The following is a 6,000-nucleotide window of genomic DNA, read 5'->3' on the forward strand; positions in this document are numbered from 1 at the left end:
CAGTGCAACTTCGAGGATAAATTTGGGTAATTATTAATTTCAGGGATTACTTTGAGACTCGAGTGTAACTTTAGGAACTACTTTAAGACTTAACTCGTTTTATGTATTTTAAAACTTAATAGGCTAAAGTGTTTGATTTTAAAAATTTCAGAAATTGATTTGAATAGTTAGCTTAAAATTTTAGTTTTATATACATTTTGGGATAAATATTTTCTAAACCCGACCTCGACTCACCTCACCCAATATTCCATTCCACAAAAAATATATCCTGCATTGAATAGGATAATTACCTGTCTCAACCAAATAAAGAAGGGATGGGTACTAACAAATTCGAATAATAGTGTAGTCATTCCTAATGGTAGTGTTACATGGATAAGTCATTTTGCTAATTTTTTTTGTTTGAGTTTATTAGTTCAACTAATAATTTTAGGCACATACTCAAACAAAGATGCTAAAAATATTTTTTTATGAAGATTTTAATGTTAAAAATGTATTTTGTTTGTTTAGCAACACTTTAAAAAAATAATATTTTTATCACATCAAAATCAAAATCATACAATTTATGATCTAATAATAAAAAAAATATTTTTATATAAAGACAATTATAAAATTTTTATAGTAATAGTATCGACGATATTTTTATTTACTGGGTGAACAATTAAAATTGTTCCTAATTTTTAAAAACGCTAACAGAAATATTCCTACGTTCGATAAGAAGAAAACGCTCCTAAAGTATTACAAAACGTGATAAAAATAATTAAAATAAATATTATTTTAATAAGTGACCAGATGTATGTATTTAATAAATTATTTATACATTTTAAATTTATGTATTTTTAATCTTGTTATAGAATATACGTACGTAAAGTATACTATAATTTGGCTAATTAAAAAAAATATATTATCGTATCACTAACAAAATTTATTATTTTTAATTAATATTTAATCAATTTTAAACCCTGATAAATATTAACATTTTCCATTATATTACCAAATATATATAGGTCTGCGATGATGATATTGAAATTGTCGGTCACACAAGTTGAATAAATTATAACATCAAGAGACAAATAAAGTTGAATTATATATGACTATTATAACATACAAATAAAACCACTTTTTTTTGTCAAAATAAAAACACTTTTAACATCAATTTTGTGTGTGAAAAACACTTTTTTTTGGTCAGAATAAAAACACTTTTAACATTAATTATGTTTGTGGTTCATCTGTCTTACGAATAAGGGGATTGTTATGGTATCTAAAAATATTTGTCTAACTTATTAAAATAATTAAAAATTAATATTTAATTTTAAAAATATAAAAATAAATAATTATTAAATATTTAAAAATTACTACAACAAATAAATTAAATAAAAATTAAATACTAAATTATAGACATCATAAAATTCACCTACGATTAATATACACTCAACCTAATCCTGAATGAAATAGACATTTATTACTAATTAATGAGCTGGCCCAGAGCTCCAGAGAAGGATATGGCCTAAGTAATGGCCACACATATCGAAGATATGAACTAGACAAAACCATGGTTCTAATCTGGAGAAAAATCTTTGGCTTCTTAAAAGACATTAATGCTTTTATAATATGAAATGTGTGAAGTGTTGTTTTGTCAATACTGATTTTGTGGAAAATGCCCCCATTTTGTTGAAAAAATACATCTATTTTCATGTCCTACTAGTACTTCCAGATTTGGTTCAAACTTATTTAAACATTTCATAGATATAAGTTATTTGTTGACAAGTGTTCTAATAATTTTTGTAAGAAATAAATTATTGACAAAAAATTAAAATCTTTTCATTTATTTTTTAATTATATTTAGATTTTATTACAACATTTTTGAATTATTGCAACATATAATATAAACAACACTTAAAAAATGTTGTCTATAACAATCAAAAACAACTTTTAAAATTTATTGCAAAAGAATAAGGCTATTGTAACTTTTTATTAACTAACGTGTCATAAGCGTTCTCTTTGATCAATTAGAAAACATGTAAAAAGCGTTACTTTAGTAAATTAATCAAGCAACGCTTATGGTCTTCATATATTACCCTTTACGAAGGATGCTTTTAATTTTTTAATAGACTTCTCATTATAATCGTTGCCTAAAATAATTCAATATTTTCTTTTAAAATTTTACGCTTCCCTCTAAATATTTTAAGCAGCACAGCATACATTCATCACCTGGTTCACTCCTGTTACTAAATCGTGATACTCTTCTTTCTTCTTCTCTGTTGTCCTTGTTGTTGTTTTCTCTTTTTGCTGCTGCTGTTGTTATTGTGGTTTGAGGAGCGAAATTCGATCTCATATGCTTTGTTCATGTTGTGGCTCGCTTCGATTTACCTCATTTGTTACCGAATTCAGTGATTTCTTCACCGCCGTTAGGGATCGAGCCTTCGAGTTTGTCCTGGAAGGTTCTTTCGAGTGGATGCGCCAGCTCCATGGAGGCTTGCTCGGGCGGCGCGTGAGTTTCATGGTTGATTGCGGAGGCGCGTTGGTCTCCGATCTCTCCCAGACGAACGCTTGGACGGCGTTCATAATCAAAATCATGAATAACCTAAATCCCTAACCCCAACCCTAACACAATTTCCCCAATTTCACAACACTGATGTGCGCATTCTGCATTTCTCTCTGCTCTGCCGAGTTCTGCTCTACTCCGCCGTGTTCTTCTGCTCCGCTGTGTTCTTCTCCTCGCATCGAGTTCTGCTTTGCTCCACCATGTTCTTCTGCTCGCGCCAAGGTTTGCTCTGCTCCGCTATATTCTTTTGCTCGCACCTTGTTCTTCGTTCTCTCGCGTTGAGTTCTGCTCCACTCCTCCGTATTCTAAATTGGGAGAAGTAGCTACTTATACAAAAATAGTGAGAAATGTGACCTTTTTTTTTTCTTTTCCTTAATGTTTCAGAAATTTCATGTAACTCAATTAGATTACAGTAAGGCCATCTGCAGATAAATGTGAGGTATGCTCCTTTTGTCTTTAAATATGTCATTTAATTTTAAGTTTAAGAAATTGGAGAATAAACTCTCAGTTGCTGCTATTTTACAGGCAGAGTTGTTAAGCAAGAAATATGAGGAGAAGTACAAACATTGTAGCGGAAATAACATCCAAATTGATTGTTGAAGAAGCTAAATTTCGTGATATACAGGTAATTAGAAATTTGCATTATTATTTGGCAAGTAGTAAAAGGAATTTAGGGAAGAATGAATTGTTATTAGCCTTGCTTAATGGATGTAAAGGTAATTATAAAGGTAAGAAGAATGAGATTTTGCAGCGGAAAAGGAGAGAAGAAAAGGATTTTTCTGTGGTCTGAGGTTCTTCTTGTGAGAATTTTGCTCCTACTTAATGGGTCTACTTAAAGAGCTTTTGTTTTTAGTAATTGACTGTGTGGGATTGGCTTGGTTTTTTCTAGTTTTGAAATTTTGCTAAAAATAAGCTTTCTTCAGCTGATTTTTGTCCTCCACCCCCGGAAGGTATGTTATGTATACACTCTTGTTTGCATATTCTTCCTTGTTCATCTCCCTTTCTATTCTCCACTGTTTTGGAGCTAGTTATTGTTGCGTACCAGTGTTAAGGGGGGTGAAAATGCTATTCTCTTTTAGATCTTGATGGACTTTGGTTGCTGAGAATTTTGTGTATATAATCATATGGTTACAGGAGAAAAGAGGGACTGCACGGGGATTCAGTTTAAGCCACCTGGGTGTTGGGTTCCACTTCCATGGTTGAAGGTGGTCAAGTTAGCCATCTTCACATGCTTCTTGTGTTCTGCACTCTTCCTCTTAGTTGTCTTTTTTTGTCTTTACCTTTATTTCAGTCAATTCTTTTACTTTCACAATTAAACTTTATTAATACCTACAATTTTCCAGATCTTAACTCTCAATATCTATTTACTTTGGTATTCTTCAACTAAATGACTTTATCTATTAATACCTACAATTAAACTTAATGTCATTTCCAAAACAGTTTGTGAAAACAAGTTTTTGAATAAATAATATATCTATAAACTATCTAAACAAAATTAACTTTATTTATTACTTTTCTTTTTGGGGTGTCAAGAAACAAAATTAACTTTTAATAACATCACTTTAGAAATAGTGAGGAATTAATGGGAATTGGGGATGGTATTTGTCGCCAAAAAAGATAGTGCAATTCTCAAAGTCTTAGAAGTCATTTATTAAAAAGAAATCTTAACAAAACATTATTGTTCTTTCATAGGCATGCGTCGGTTTGCTTAGGTTATGCAATAGCCGTTAACTAGGGAAGGTCATTTCGAAATAGTCTTGGAGAAAAGCATATGATTTTATAACATATGAATGATTTTGATGGACTTTCATATGGTTACTTGAGGGCCTTTGGTTACAAGAGAAAAACGCGTTTTGGATTCAGAACTTTGGCATGCATGTGCTGGTCCCCTTGTTTCTTTACCAGCTGTTGGAAGCTGAGTTGTGTACTTTTCACAAGGTCACAGTGAACAGGTAAGATTGTGATGTTGGAAGTTATATGCCTAAGTTCTTTTAGTTTATGTCTAAATTCTAAACTATAAAATAATAATAAGAATGAGATGACTGAGTAATAATTATAATAGTTAGAAAATTGATCAAACTAGTTGAATGCTTTTGTAATTGGTATAAAAAATTTCATTGATCAAATGTTTTGTTCAACAGAAGCATGCAAATTGCTGAGGCTCTCCAAATGCAAATGGAGGTGTAGAAGAAACTTTATGAGCAAATTGAGGTAGGTATCTAAATTAAAATTGAAGCATAACAAGGATATGTTAAAGATCAATATGGATAATGATTTTTCAGGTGCAGAGACATTTGCAGCTTAAGATTGAAGCACAAGGGAAGTACTTGCAATCAATACTACACAAGGCACAAGAAACACTTGCAGGAATGATCAACAATGGCAGCCCGGGATCTCCTCCGATTTCGGAACTGACAGAAACAAGAGGAGGGTTCAGTGGGAGCTGTGGGCAGAGGAAACAGAACAGAGGAGCCATGTATTCACTTGAAATTTAAAGTTCTTTGACATCTTCTGAAAGCTCAATGGATCAAAGGCCTAATAGTACTAACACCACTAATACTGCTTCACTTGAATTGTTGCCACTCTTCAAAGAATCTAAGGAACAATAAGATGAATCTATTATTAGGAGAAAGAGGAGTTCAAGTTGCTTTGTTGATCAGCCATCATAGATGATCAGATCTGAATTATTATATAAAGTTGTGTTCTTCCAAGGATGCCAGCTTCTCGTCATCATGGAAAAGGTTATCTAGGTTTTTGTATTTGGTTTTCTTGTTTGAGCAATATAGCAAAATTAGCTGAAGTATTTAACCAGTAATACTATGGGGTCTAACTTTCTAGGGTTTGCTTGCAACTTTCAAGCACCACACTCAGCTTCCCTCTCTGCTAAAGGACAATGTTTAAATTTTTAACAAGGAAAGATGTGAGAAAGATTCTCAAGCGTAAAGACAGTGATGCTGGTGAAAAAGGTACTCCCTCCCTCCTTAAGAAATTTGGGAGTTGAGTTTCAAGTGGTTCACATTTCTTCTCTTTTTTAGCTGGGATTGCTTTTCAAGTTGTTTTTTTCTTGCATATTTTGTCATTTGGGGTTAAATGGTATCTTGTGGTCTTTGATTAGTGATTGATGAAGGTTGCATTGCACAACAGAGCTTCTAGATGTTCCTGCTCATTGATTCTTGGTTGTTTAGGCATGCCATTGTACTTCTGAGCCGGTTTTGTTCAAATAATTGATTTGGTGGATTGCAATTTCGTTTCTGTGCAGATAGTTTGAGATTTAATGCATGCTTTGGTTTTTGAGACTTAATGCATGCTTTTGTTTTAATTAATTCTGGGAGAGCTGTTTTTTGCATATTTTTTAAATTTCAAGTCTTATTAGAACACTTATTAAACATATTAAATATTTAAATGTAGAAAGTTTTAATGAAAAATGTTAACTAACTGTAAGCTTCTTTTTTTTTATG

General features: G+C 31.7%; 1 long non-coding RNA gene across 2 annotated transcripts; it reads left to right on the plus strand.

Annotated features, from left to right (window-relative positions):
• The first annotated feature begins 3,087 nt into the window (after positions 1 to 3,087).
• Positions 3,088 to 6,000, plus strand: LOC112762435 (uncharacterized). Of its 2 annotated transcripts, XR_011875781.1 has the most exons (5): positions 3,088 to 3,747; positions 4,235 to 4,494; positions 4,684 to 4,753; positions 4,825 to 5,283; positions 5,381 to 6,000. It is a non-coding gene; the product is annotated as an uncharacterized lncRNA (long non-coding RNA). The 2 variants fall into 2 exon arrangements; XR_011875780.1 differs by lacking the exon at positions 3,088 to 3,747 and having other exon boundaries at positions 4,122 to 4,494.

The sequence above is a fragment of the Arachis hypogaea genome, chromosome 17 (assembly GCF_003086295.3).
Source record: "Arachis hypogaea cultivar Tifrunner chromosome 17, arahy.Tifrunner.gnm2.J5K5, whole genome shotgun sequence".
Taxonomy (NCBI): domain Eukaryota; kingdom Viridiplantae; phylum Streptophyta; class Magnoliopsida; order Fabales; family Fabaceae; genus Arachis; species Arachis hypogaea.